Genomic DNA, 15,474 nt, shown 5'->3' with positions numbered 1-15,474 from the left:
GTTGGGATCATTCTCCAAGTAGAAACATACTGTTTGAAAACCATCTAAAGCTCAACTGATGCCATTAAATAGGTGCCCAAATAGGCAAAGGTCACTTAAGCCCGTGTTTTCTGTGAAAGAGAACGGTGGAACGTAAGTTGGGGATCTGCACAGGAGTGGCCAAATCTCCCAGCTGGGCCCGAGAGAAACTCAGCTTGTGATCAGTAGATGATCCAGAATAAATTCCTTGAAATCACCTGCAAAGGCACCAAACAGAAATCCTGGTGATGATGCTTCTAACACTCAGCCATCATAAGAACCTTTCCAAAGTGGCATCATTTTAGAAAACGCATTAATGAAATTGGGCGTGATTAAATGGAAACATGTCTCTTGTTTGGTTTTATTAAAATGAGTTTATCTCTCAAAACGGATCCATTTCCCATTTCTCACCATCTTATCAGAGGATGCCATTACAGTGGGAACCAAGTGCTCCCTTTCCAATTTAATGGGAAATCAAAAGTGCAGAGCCACCTGCACAGACAAAAACCAACAACTCTGAAGGATGACCCTTCAGTGGAAATGCATTATGGGACAGGCCGTGTGTTTTCCTGAAACTCACATTTTAACCCCAGCATGGTTCCCTGTACTTTATCTTAGTAAGATCCCAGCTTATGTTGTACCTTACATGGTGTCAGTGGTGGGCAAACAGTAATTGTCAGAGCTTAGGTTTCTCTAAGACCTCATATTCTCAAAGTGGATATTATAGATGTAAAGACCAGTGAAGTTGATAATGAAATAGCAAGTATTCCTTTAGGATTTTGATGTCAGAGAAAGGAACTCATCGTCTCTGCTGCCAAGAAGCTGTCAGATATGCCTTAATTATGATTAATAGCATACACCTGCCCGAGAAGATTTTTTTTGTCCCTCATGCTGACTTTCTTAAAATGCCTATTTGCTAAATATTATCTCAGGGTCCAATGCAGCTATAGCTTTTGGGACAGACTAGGATGGTATCTCTGTATGCTGTGCCGTTTATAAAACATTAGTGCTTGGCTAAACAAGGCAGGTTCCAACATCTCTTCATGTAAATTTCTCTTATTTGCAATTGCTAGTTTTACAGTGAAAAAAGTGTTTGGGGTAGATAATTTAATCTTTTCATAAGTAAACTGTCTGATTTTAAGGCAAATCAGTAAATATTCTCTATCATTTGTTCTTGAAAATGATCATCATTATACTTTAGAAGTGAGAAGTTTTATTGTTCTTAGAGGAGGGAAGTGGGGAGTAATTATGATATCTATGTAGGAGTTGAGAAAGAAGCACATATTGTGAATGGTGGCTAAACGAGTGTAATAGAGCTGTCTTGATAGTTGTCTCGTAGACAACACAGGTCAGTGATAATCACAAAAAAACAAATATGGAAACCATTTGTGGTAGAGTCCTATGTAAGGTATGTTTAGTGTTACTTAGACAGAAAGTAAATTCAGAACTATATATGTTGAAAGAGGATTTTAGAAAGAATTATGCATGAATTTTGTACAGGTTTTGACTTTTTCTTTAGTCTAGATGTATCTTTTGCTTATCCTTGTTAATATTCCTGGAGTGTTTTATATTTGCAAAGTGCTTTATTCTGGTTTTACTAGTTACTCCCAGTGCTAATAGATACCTGACATCATTTTATTGTTTAGGTAAGTTAACAGGGCTCGGAATTCAGCAAGTTGATGGCTCCATCTCTGGCTTAATTAGACATTTTAAGCTCTAATTGGCTGGTGTTAAGTCAATCAATCAGTAAGAGAGTTGCACATTCACTCATTGGGAATTGTGGTAGCAATTGATGTAGTTGGTGCCAGACACTTCAGGAGAAATCACTTATTCAGAGCAGAACTGCACGTTGTAAAGGGCCCTAGTAGTAGGTGTCCATGAATGCCTGGTCAAGAGTGGCATGCGTCTCAACCTTTTCTGTGTGCAGAGTTTCAGGAGAAGCAGATTGTCCTGCAGCATCGTGCTAGAGAAGGAAACATGTTAGAACTGTGTTTGCTCACGAGGGTGGAGACCGAGGTGACTGTCAGCTATAACAAAAGCTGCCTTGGAAAGGGGAGCAAAGGCAAGTCAGAATACCTAGATAAGTTGATGAGACTGCTGTGTGATCAAACATAGTAAAATGTAGGCACCAGAGCCAGCAGAACGACTCAAATTCTCATCTGTTGGGCCAAGAGTTCCTTAAGGAAAGGGCTATGTGACTCGTGCATCTGTGTATCCCTTGCAGTGTCTATTTCTGGGCCTCATGTGCAGTATTTACTGAAAAATTACTGAATAAATACATAAAAACATTCCAGTAGTGGATAAACCACTGCTCAAAACATGTATATATTTTCAGAGTTTTACCCGGTTGTAAAAAAGAAGCTATTTGCTTTCTTAAATTATTTGTTTTCAATATGGAAACTCAGTGTGTACTATTTAATGTTTAATATTTATTATCTGAATGGTCATCTATCTTATTTTACCTTATTCTGTGGCCTTGGTTCTAAGCTGTGTCCCAAGTCAACCCTCCCTTGCTCAGAATAGTGTGCAAGAATGTGCTGTATCACTCCATACAGGGACCAGGATCAACTCTCAGGCCAGCCACTTTGAAGGGATTATAGATATTTGGTTGCACAAATACTGATGTGTATGAAAAAAGCCAACCATGACATAATGCTCATAAGTTAAAAAAAATTTTTTTAATTCAACCTAATTAACATATACTGCATTATTATTTTCAGAGGTAGAATTCAGTGATTTATCAGTTGCATACAACACCCAGTGCTCATTACTTCAGGGACCCTCCTTAATGCCCATAACCCACATCCCCTCCAGCAACCCTCAGTTTGTTCCCTGTAGTTAAGAGTCTCTTATGGTTTGCTTCCCTCTCTGTTTTCCTCTTATTTTATTTTTTCTTCCTTTCCCCTATGTTCATCTGTTTTGTTTCTTAAATTCTACATATGAGTTCAATCATATGGTATTTGTCTTTCTCTGACTGACTTATTTCACGTAGCATAATACCCTCTAGTTCATCCATGTCGTTGCAAATGGCAAGACTTCATTTTTTTTGATGGCTGAGTAATATTCATACACACACACACACACACACACACACACACACCTCACATCTTCTTTATCAGTTCATCTGTCCATGAACATCTGGGCTCTTTCCATAGTTTAGCTATTGTGGATATTGCTGCTATAAACATTGGGGTGTATGTTCCCCTTCGAATCACTGTGTTTGTATCCTTTGGTGACTAAGGATAATAGTAGTGCAATTGCTAGATCATAGGATAGCTCTATTTTTAACTTTTTGAGGAAACTCCTACTGTTTTCCAGAGTGGCTGCACCAGTTTGCATTCCCACCAACAGTGTAAGAGGGTTCCCCTTTCTCCGCCAATATCTGTTGTTTCCTGAGTTGTTAATTTTAGCCATTCTGACGTGTGAGGTGGTATCTCATTGTGGTTTGATTTGTATTTTCCTGATGCTGAGTAATGTTGACAATGCTCATAAGTTTTGTAGATAGATAATGGCTTCATGCAGCTTTATTGTATATTTTCTCCACTTTTTTGAAAGTTTTAAAATTTTCTTACTAAGAAGTTAAATAAAAGAGTCAGCCACATAACTTCTATTTTCACCTTCTACAATGCATTGACTTGTAGGCTGTCAGATACTCTGCAGGCCATTTAGTCCCTACTCTTCTACTTTGCTGAAAAGGAAACTAAGGACATGATGGTAAAGGACTTCCAAAGGTCACATATAACAGAGCTGATGCAAGAAACCAATCACTGTAAGGGACTTATTTTTCATTGCCTTGGCTATTTCTAAGGTGGTACTTTGGGTATTATCTGGAATGTGTGAGTAAATAGGTCATTGATAAAGCATTCGAATCAGCTTTGCAACCCTGTGGTTGTACCACACAAATTGAGGCAGTATCATGATAAATAAATCCAGAAGTCACGTTTAGCCTAAATATCCAGACAGTTGAGGAAAACAGTTGTTTTATGTGGCCTTGAATTTTCTTCTACTTGATTTGGGGATTTTTAAATTAATTTAGTTTCTAACAGCAAAAAGTCTCTATGTGATCTGGCCCCTGGCAATCCCTCTGAGCTCTTTTGACATTTTCCTCCTCGTTCACTATAGTTATAGCAGCGCTCCTGGTTTTTCTGACCCTCCAGTATGCAATGATTATTCCCACCTGTACACCTTTGGACTTACTTCTTCTGCCTGGAACACTTCTTCCATATCTTTGCAAGTCTCAGTCCTTCCCATTACTATTATTATTTTAAGTGGATTTTATTTTTTGGAACAGTGTTAGGTTCACAGCAAAACTGAGGGGAAGGTACAAAGATTTTCCAGATACTTCCTACCTCACAAGCAGAGCATCCCCATCATCAATACCCCCCCACCAGAGTGGTACATTTGTTATCATTGATGAGCTTATACTGACACATCATTACGATCCAAAGTCCATAGTGTACATTAGGGTTCACTCTTGGTGTCATATATTTTGTGGGTCTGGACAAATGTAGAATGATATGAAATGATATAATGATATCCACCATTACAGTATCATACAGAGTAGCTTCTATGCCCTAAAAACCCTCTGTGTTCTGCCTAGGGATCCCTTCCCTCCTCCCCACAACCCTTGTTCATTATTTTTTAAATCTCTCTTCATATATTGCCTTTTCAGAGAAGACCTCCCTGAGCAGCCTACCCAAAATAGCAACCTCTCCTTACCCTAGTCTTTTTCTACCACTTACTCTCTTCTGTTTTCTTTATAGCATTTACTAACACCTAAAATTATCATATCAATTTGGCCACATGTTTTTTTTTTCTACCTCTGTCCATTATAAGACCCCCAAGTGGAATATATTTTTCACTTCTCTATCCCCCAGGTCCTAGAGTATTGTCTGGCATATGGTAGGTCCTCAGTAAATACTTGTGGGATGTATGGATCTACTGAGTTTCTTCATTGTGTCAGGAACTGTATTCATGATACAAACATGAGTTAGGCACAACCCCTTTTCTAAAGTAGCTTATAACTTAAAAGGGAACACTGTCACATTTATAATATAATCTGATAAGTACCATGATTGATTAGTCATCATGCTATGAGAATCAAGTGAAGGACTATGTAACTCAGACTAGGAGAATCAAAGAAGCTTTCCTAGAGCAAATAATACTTTGGTTAAGATTTGAACAATAAGGAGGACTTAGCCTGAGAAACAGATGCTGTCGTTTTCCTACTCATATCCCCCTGACATTCACTATTAGTATGCTCCCTGACCCCACTACTTCTGACTTGTCTGAGAGCTTTCTCTTGCTCTCAAGAGAGCAGGCTGGAAGTGCTGGAGAGTTAAGTACCTCTTAGGAGAAGCCCACTAATAGGAAAAGGTGATAAATACTCTAGCTTCCTTGCCCTTTGGGGAAGTGGGCCATCCACGTTGCATTCTACGCTGTCTCTTAGACATCCCCAGGGGGATTGAGCCTCATTGCTCATAGTTTGTGCTCACTATTGGGTTCTTTCTCTTTCCTTGTCTCACATCCCCACTCTCTTGCCTGTGCTTCCTGGGGTCACCTCCAAAATAAGTTACCTTACCTCAAATGCTTGTTTCAGGTTCTGATTCTAGGAGCATACAACATAGGACATATGGCAAAGAAAAAAAAAAACAAACCAGGGCATTCTGGACAAAGACAATGGCCTATATTAAAGCCCAGACTTGGAAAAGGGCCTGACATATTTAGAGAATAATGAGAAACTACTTTAGATTAATTGTGAGGCCAGTGTCAGGGAATAGCAGTAGATGAGGCTGGAAAAATATTGGACTGGCTTATTTGGCTGTTGTCTGGATTTTTCTAAAAATAGTGGTGGCTGATTTGCACTAATCTACCAATAGTTCTCCCTATGTGAACAGGAAATATTTATGTGTATACAAAATTATATATATATATTTAAATATTTTATTTATTTATTTGTCAGAGAGAGAGAGAAGAGAGCGCGCGCGAGGGAGCACAACCAGGGGAAACAGGAGAGGGAGAGGGAGAAGCAGACCCCCTGCTGAGCAGGGAGCCCCATGCAGGGCTTGATCCCAGGACCCTGGGATCATGACCTGAACCGAAGGCAGATGCTTAACCGAGCCACCCAGGTGTCTCAGATATATATATATTTTTTAACATGGGTTTTTTATAAGTGCTGAAATCTACAGTTTTAGAATAGAGCAAAAGTACCTGGCTTATGCTGGGGATTATAGTCTTGTTCTCCTTCAGACTCATCTTCTCATCAAATGTACTAATTAGACACAGAGCAGTAATACAGGTGAATCATAGTTTTGTATGTGAAGTCAAAATGAGAACAAAAATCAGTCAATATAAAATAATTTGTACCTTGATCTGGAGTTTTCAAATAAAGACCTGAACAGTCTGTCAGGAATAATATGGCTTGTGCCTGGTCTTTCCCTGCTGCCCAACTGTGATCTGATGGGAAGAAACTATCTGTGACTTCCAAAGTGTTTTTGGTCCCCACATCCCTGACCTCATGCATTTTTTGAAGGGGAATCTTCGGAGAAATCCATGCTACATTTAACTTTGGGATCTCTCCTGTGGGCTTGTGTCTAACCAGACACAGCCGATCTGAATATTTCCTGCATGCTAAGCAGACCATTGTCAGCCGCTTCCTCTAGGCTAGATTGTTATAAATGCTGTTTATGATCCTGCTATGACAACTGTGAAGGACATGGCAAAGAATTTATCACAGGATTATTCATCCACCAGCAGAATACCTAATAAGATTCTAAATGACCCAAGATGATAATAAGATCTAGCTTGTAGCAATAAGGTATTAATAAACTGCTTTTTTCAATAAGGGAGAGTCCTGGCATCATTACCCTGACATATTTGTTTTGCTTATATTTTGCGAACAAAGTAGGGCTGCTGGATTGAATAGTAAATTTATAAAAACCCCTGATGTATGAAAAATACAGCCCACATGAAGTGGAACCCATAGGTTAAAGTCAAGAGCACGGTGTTTGCCTATGACATCCGAGAGCCAGACTCCCAAGCCATCGATTCTAATTGTTCCGTGCCATTTGCCTTTGTATTTAAAAATTATATAAGAATAATATATTGCCCGCTGTTGACCACAAGGCCATAATTCAAATGAAGAAATTTAGTAAAATCATAAGCCAAGAAAACACAGTGTAGATGAATAATGGATGAAACAGGAACAGGAACACTGCACTCAAAATGAAATCTGGGATTCCGCTGCATGTTCCTGTTTTGAAAATAAAACTAGTATCAAGTTAATAAAAAAAATGAATCCTGTTCATTGTCACTCAACTATTCCTAGGGAAGAAAATGGCAGAGACTCAAGAATTGTCATTAGGGAATTTTTGAATAGCAGAAGCTGGAAAAGTGAGCTGTAACTCCACACTGGCCTGGTTCTAACTTGCTGCCTCATAGCTTCTCTCTGTGATGACACTGTGCAAGGACAAGGCTCAGAAAACTGAAAATACTTTTACTTCTCATTTCCAGGAAAGTAACCTTGTGCCTTGGAAGGTGTTCTCTAGTGGATTAAATTGAAATCAACAATATTCTTTTTATATTGAGTTATAATGTATATACAATAAAATATGCAATGTCTGGGGGTATATAGTTTGAAGAGTTTTGACAGATGAATTCCTGTGTGACTGTCACTCAAAACAAGTTATATAATGTTTTCATCTCCCTAGAAAGTTCCCTTGTACTTCATTCCAGTCAGCATCTTCCTCTTGTTCAGCCCTGGTGACCATTTTTCGGACTTCTGTCCCATGGGTTAGATTTGCTTATTATTGAACTTCATATAAATGGAAACATACAGTATACTCTTCTGTGTCTTTTTTCATTCAAATAATGTTTCTGAGATTAATTTATGTCCTGCATATCAATTGTTCATTTTGTTGCTGTATGGATATACCACATTGTATTTATTCATTCTCTTGTTGATGGACATTTGGTAGTTCCCAGTTTTGGACCATTATTAATAAAACTGCGATTAACATTTATGTATCAGTCTTTTTGTTAACTCAGAATGGATCATGACCTAGATATGAAAATTAAAACTATGCAACTTCTAGAAGAAAATAAAATCTCCACAACCCTAGAGATAGGCAAAATTTTCTTAGATTAAATAAAAGCACGAACCATAAAATAAACAACCAATAAATTGGACTCCATCAAAATTTAAAACTTCTGCTCTTCATGTAAAAACATCTTTTTGTGGACCTACGTTTTTATTTATCTTAATTAAGTACCTAGAGGTGGGCTTACTAGGTCATAAAGTAGATGTAGGTTTTACTGTGTAAGAAGCTGCCAAATCGTTCTGCAACTTGGTCCATTTTACATTCCCACCAAGAGTGTGGAACAGAGTTTCAGATTCTCCATGCCCTTGTTAGCACTCAGTATTGTACCATTTTAGCCATTCTGGTGGGTTTGAAATGGCAGCTCACCTTTGGTTTTCACTATCAGTAAACTTAAAAATGACCAAATAGGCCGATTGGCAACTGATCAGATTTGTGTTTAGCTTGGAATCACAATTTGCCACATTCCCTGTTGTGTGAAGTCCACATTTTAAACATTTTAAAGCCAGAAATTTTGATCATTGCATTTTAGACTGCTGAGTCATCTTCAAATTGCCTTTTATCACATTCCTTCCGTGTTTGTCTTCAACTCCAGGTCCTTTGCCCACTGATTAGTCATAACTCATGAAAAAGATTTAATATTGTTAGTTAAGTGTTTCACCTCACTGGTCTGAAAGACACACAACAAAACGAGCTAAAGCCTAGAGGGAATTCCTCAAGTTACAAAGAGTATTATTTCATGTGTAGGACAAGTTATGCAGGGATCCTAAAACTCCTTTTCTTTTGAAGAATTAGACTGTGTAAAGCCTGCACTGGGGAATTGGGTTTAGATGAAAGCCTAATGGAAACTACGTGGTAGACCTTCTCAACATATTTGATTCTTGACCCTCATTAAAGTAAGAAATGGTAGAATTGCTGATTGCTACCTATAATTTATGGACTGTAAGAGAATCTCTTGACAAATAACATAGGGACTTTAATCTCTTTTAAAACATGAATTTGTGCACTTTCAATCCAGCATGTGGGACATACTCACAGCTGAGATGGGACCTATTGAGTTGTAACTGAAATGTCTGTCTGCTTTCTTTCTTTCTTTCTTTTTTTTTTGGAAACCTTGAAACAATTTATTGAGTTGCTTTATACAAGATTAACAATTTCCACACCACCCCCCCAACACCAACATAGTCTCGTTCTTTCTTTATTTTTAATCGAAGGCCACATTATTATGGCATTCTATTCCATTATGGGATACCCTTAGTATTCTTTAGCATAGAACTTTGTATCACTGATCTTCAAAGAGCTGCTTTTTTCATAATGTGCTGGAAAGGCCAGGAAGCCTCCAAATGTCTGATGGTTACATTGCCCCCTTCTGAGAAAAGTAGCCAAAGACTATTCTCTCATTATAAATTTTCCTCTCTATGTGATATGACCTTGTAGCCCCGGCCACAGCTGATGGCCTGGAAATTGCCACCTGTCACAAAAGCACTTAACTATAGGCTGAGCATGATGAAAATGATGATAATGATGACATTATAACAGACATTAATCTAATTGAACACATATCACTATCAACTCTGTGTTCTCTAGTTTAATATTTTTGTTAGGAAAATGACCCAGAAGATAAACTTTTTGGGTTGCTGTTCTCTGCCACTAGGGGGTAGCATCATTGTTATTGTCTTGAGTCCATTAAAGTAAAGTAAAGTAGTTCTTTAACCTTTCCAAGTGTATTTTTTTCCCATTGAGAGTGAATATAAGTGATCCTCTGCCTTGAGTGCAGTAATTTTATAATTTAAGAAATGATCTTTGTGTCTTACAAATGCTGCAAAAGTACAGTAAGATAGAATAATTTTTTTTCAATCCATTATTTTATGTCTTCATTAATTCTGCTTATAGTTTTGCTTGTTAAAAAATATATAGTATTAGTAATAAATTATTAGTACAAACTTTTTGTGCTTTGCATTTGCTTTTAGCACTTAGCCTTCCATCTATGATATGAGAAAGGGTTATGTGCACTTACTTTTGGGTGGAGGGGAAATGCATCACATATGCTGGAGAACATAACAGAAGACATGCACTTTTACCTCAAGGAAAATATAGTTTAGTTATGGAAGTGAAATATATGCACATCAACTAGACTATCAGAATTAAAAGTGTTTTTTAGAATTTATCAATTTCCTCTTGTAATTTGGTTAATTTTTTTCTTTAGAGGCAATGTTGTTTGATTCATGATTCATTCAGTCTCATAATTGCTAGATCTTCTTGGAGAATTAATTCTTTTATTTCTTGTAAATTAATGACAACTTCTTAACGCCTAATAAGGTTTTTCCCCTCTTAAATTATTTTTTTTGTGATATTACTAATTTTAAATTTACCTTGAGTTAGTATTTGATGGCTTATCTTTTACCTCATTTCTTATCTTTCAACTTTTATGTGTTATATTTCATGCATGTATCTTTGAAACAGCATATAACTGAATTACTAAAAATTTAAGAATATCTCTCTTTAGTTGGCCAATTTAATCCGTTTAAATTTCATGATTGAAATCACTATTTCTTTGGATTTCTTCCCCCACAATCTTGTTTGATGTTTCAGTATAACCTGCCTTTTCTTGGCTTAGTTTTTTCTCCTTTGCCGGCTTCCCTTGAATAGACCAAATTTTCTTTATTCCTTTTCCTCTCTCTATAGCTTTGAATTGTATATATTCTATTTCTTATTTTTTAGTGTTTATCATTAGTTTTTGGCATGCATGCCTAAAGTCAAAATTTAATATTTCTTCCCTTTTCCTAAATTATACAAAAACCTTTATACCCAAAGATCACTCTCATTATCCATGATGTTTTCCCCTCTCAGGATTTTAATTCTTCTTAGGTTAAAAACTAGTCATGAAGTTTACTTTTGCTTTTTCAGCAAGTGTTTATTTAGATTTATCTCACACATTTACTAATTGCTTGCCTCACTACTGCTCCTTGCAATGCCATTCCTTCATTATGGGTTCAGTTTTCTTCCTACTGCAGTATGTCCTTCAGTGGCTCTTTCAGCATGGTTGGTGAATAGTAAGTCTCACAATCTTCGTTTGATTGAACAATGTCTTTATCATGCTACTTGAGCAACAATTTTGCCGACCTTTTCTCCTTAAAGATACTGCTCCTTTGTCTTCTGGTCTGTCTTTTTAAGGAATTTTGTTGAAATTTAATATACATGTAGAAAAGCACACATATTGTGAGTGTGTAGCTAAATGAGCCCATGTAATCAAAACCTAGTTCAAGGTACAGAACACAGCCAGCACCCCAGGAGTCCTCCTGATGTCCCCAGCCAGCCACTAGCCAGCCTCCCAATAGTTAAACACTATCTGGACTTCTACCAGCATAGATTAGTTTTGTTTTAGTTTCTGTTTTTGCTGATGAGAAATCTACTATCAATCTAGTCTTTATTTACTTATAGTTAATCTTTTTATCCCCCTGTCTTTTCAGATATTATTTTTGGTGATATGCAGTTTCATTATGTGATATATATAGCTGTGGATTTATTCCTATTTGTGCTACTTTGCTATTGGCATGTTTCCTGGATCTAAGAAGGTGTTTTTCATAAATTCTGGAAAAATCTCATCCATTATCTTATTGAATATTTCTTCCCTCTCATTCTTTTTACTCCACCTTTCTGAAATTCCTAAGAATATATAGTAGATCTTATCTTGTCCTTTATAACTTTGAACTTGTCTTTGATATTTTTGATCTCTTAATTTTTCTACATTGCATTCTGGGTAATTTCCTGATTTATCTTTTTTCTTTTTCCTTGATTCTCTTCTGTTGTATGTGATCTGCTAAATTTATTTGTTATGGGTTGAATCTCTCCAAAAGAGATACATCGAAGTCATAACTCCCATACTTTAAATATGACCTTATTTAGAAGTAGGGTCTTTACAGAGATAATCAAATTAAAATGAAGTCATTAGGATAGACCCTAACTCAACCTGATTGGTATCCATAAGAAGGTGGCAGGGCAGGGGACAGGTGTTGAATTTGGACACAGACACAAGCCCAGAGGGAAGGCTGTGTGATGAGACCTGAGGAGAATACCATGTGAAGATTTGAGTTATGCTGCCACAAGCCAGAGAACATTGGGGCTACCAGAAGCTGGAAGAGGCAAGGATCCTTCCTCTTTGGGTGTCAGAGGGAGCATGGCTCTGCCAACACCTCAATTTCATGCTTGTAGCCTCTAGAACTGTGAGATGATACGTTTCTTTTGTTCTAAGCCACCCAGTGTGTGGCACTCTGTTGGGCAGCTGTGGAAAACTAATATACCATTTATTTAGTTTAAATTTCAGTGATTCTGGGGCGCCTGGGTGGCCCAGTTGGTTAAACATCTGCCTTCAGCTCAGGTTGTGATCCTGGAGTCCCAGAATTGAGCCCCACATCCCTTGCTTAGCAGGGAGTCTGCCTCTCCCTCTCCCCCTGCCCCTCCCTTCCGCTTGTGTTCTCTCTCAAATAAATAACATTTTTAATGTTTTAAAAATTAAAAAAAAATTAAATTTCAGTGATTCTTTTTTTTAATTTCCAAATAGTTCTTTTTATCATATGGTACTTCATTCTTACATCATGGTTTCTAATCTTTTATGTCTTTAATGATTTTGAATATGCTTATTTTTATTGCCTGGTTCAGATTGTTCTATTGTCTTAGAGTGTTAATCTTCCTGTTTGTTTTGTTTGCTTACGCTTTTGGAGGATCATTTCCTCTTGTGATTTATAATTTTTTTCTTTTAATTGTGAGCTTACTTTCACCGAAGGGATTTCCCTGTCTTGGGGACATCCCATGCTCTGTGGGTTGTGAAAATGTTTCTGTAGAGTAGCTTTGTATTTCTTATGATGGATATCTCAGTTCTTTCATTGGTCTGCAGCCAATTTTTATTTTAATTTCTTCACTGAGGTTTCTTTATGGGTGGATAACATGAGTTCAGACTGCACCCTGCATGCTCAAACAGGCTTGGTATTTTGATTTCCCATAACTGACTTTTTTTTTTTACCACTTGGAACTGGGAAAAGACAAAGTTCCTTGACTCCTCCCTGTGCCTTCTAGGATCTTGCCTTTATACAGGTTTGCCATTTCTAGCTCCATACCTCGCACAGGTCCTGTTCTACCTCCCCTGCTGCTAAGTGGGCATTTAAACCCCAGCCTCTCACCATTTGGGCTTATATCTAGATCCATACCCTGTTGGGTCACCAAAGCACCAGTTCACAAATGGCAAAATTTCTTTCTTCTCTTCTCTACTCTCTCTCACATTCTTTCAAGTTTGGTTCTTTTTCAAAATAGTTTTTGCCACATTTCCCTGAGCATTTCTGTGTATTTTTAGAAGAAGGAGATTGGGGGCTATGTTAGTATAATCTACCATTTCACTGGAATGGGAAGCTGGGACCAACGTCTGATATTGAATGATTGTGAAGAATGGGCAGTACATACTAATAAGGGATTTAAGGAGGGAGAGAGTCACTGAAGAGTGGAAACAAGAAATAACAATTGTTGGTGAGGATGTGGAGAAAAAGGAATCCTGTGCACTGTTGGTGGGAATGCAAACTGGTGCAGTCACTGTGGAAAACAGTATGGACCTTCCTCAAAAAATTGAAAATGGAATTACCATATGATCCAGTAATTCCACTATTGGATATTTACCCAAAGAAAACAAAAACGCTAATTTGAAAAGATACAGGCACCTGTGTTTATTGCAGCATTATTTATAATAGCCAACATATGGAAGCAACCCAAGTGTCCATCAATAGATGAATGAATAAAAATGTGGTATACAATGGAATATTACTCAGCCATGAAAAAGAATGAAATCTTGCCATTTGCAACAATATGGATAGATCTAGAGAATGTAATGCTGAATGAAATGTCAGAGAAAGACAAATATGATATGATTTTACTCATATGTGGAATTTAAAAAACAAAACGAACAAAGAAAAAAAGAGAAAGAAAAACCTTTAACTCTTAAATACAGAGAACTGGTGGTTACCAGAGAGGACATAGTTGGGAGGAGGGATGAAATAGATAAATGGGATTGAGAAGAGTACACTGACCATGGTGAGCAATGAGTATAAAATTGTTGAATCATTATATTGTATATCTGAAAGTAATTTAACACTCTGTGTTAATCCTACTTCAATTTTTTTTAAACCTACCAAAAAAAGAAAGAAAAAGAGTGGAAACAGCCAAGTGCTGAAGGATGCTAAGTAGAGTTCAGATAAAGGAGGGTTAAATACTTTAAAAAGTATTTTTACATATCAATTAGAATTAGAACTATATGTAAGGACAAAGATATGCATCTAACGTCTAGCACACTTACATACACACAGCATTGCTATTTCTGGGCAGATTGACAGCTTGTCTCTTCTTCCCTCTCTTCCCCACGCCTTTTCCTTTGTAGAAACAAAACTGCTCTGTGAACGGCAGGAAGCCAGGTTTTTGTAGGAGACACCACATGGCTTCAGAACCTTACCATGCTGACTTAGTCCTCAAGGCAGTGGATGGTTGTGAAGAAAGGAATTAGAAATATTCCTAGGGCATTTCAATCTGTAGTTAATGGAGGTAGGAGGCTCAAGTCAGAATTTTGGTTTTTAATTTTTAATTTCATCAACTATGACTTCATTGTCTGAACAAGAGAGTAGAAAGCAAATCTTCTGCTCCCCTTTGAAATGTCCTTAACACCCACTGAATTGGAAATATCTTCCTAATCTAACTCCTGGAGTTGGTTACAAAAATTAAATGAGAAAACAGAAGTGAACATGCCTTAAAATAAAAATGTGTTCTATAAGAGAGGCGACATCACCTAGGAGTTCAGTGCATGGCCTCCAGAGCCGCACTGAGTTTGAAGCCCTAATTCTAACACTAACTAGCTCTTTGGGAATGTTGCTTAAATTATCTGTGCCTCAGTTTCCCCATCTGTAAGATAGGGTTAGTAATATATATATCATTGGGGTTGCTGTAGAGGTTAAGTGAGATGTAGTAGTGCCTGACATATAGTAAGTTCTCAATAAGCATTACTTTATATCCCTTGATATCATAATCTACATAAGATCTAATCTAAGGCCCAGGGGCCCAAGCAGGTCTAGAAATAAGATCAGAGTGTTTGAGAACCCTCTAGAATTATACCCCAAATTGTGTGTGTGTATCTGCATATGCATTTGTAAGAGGGTGGTGCATTTTTCTTGGGAGCCAGTTCATAGTGTCCTTCAGATTCTGAAGATATGCAACCTCTGGGGCACCTGGGTGGCACAGTCGGTTAAGTATCTGACTCTTGGTTTTGGCTCAGGTCATGATATCATGGATCATGGGATTGGGCCCCTGTGGGGCTCCAGGCTGAGCGGGG

This window comes from Zalophus californianus, chromosome 6, assembly GCF_009762305.2.
Source record: "Zalophus californianus isolate mZalCal1 chromosome 6, mZalCal1.pri.v2, whole genome shotgun sequence".
NCBI classification, from domain to species: domain Eukaryota; kingdom Metazoa; phylum Chordata; class Mammalia; order Carnivora; family Otariidae; genus Zalophus; species Zalophus californianus.
Note: the sequence above shows the minus strand (reverse complement) of the source record.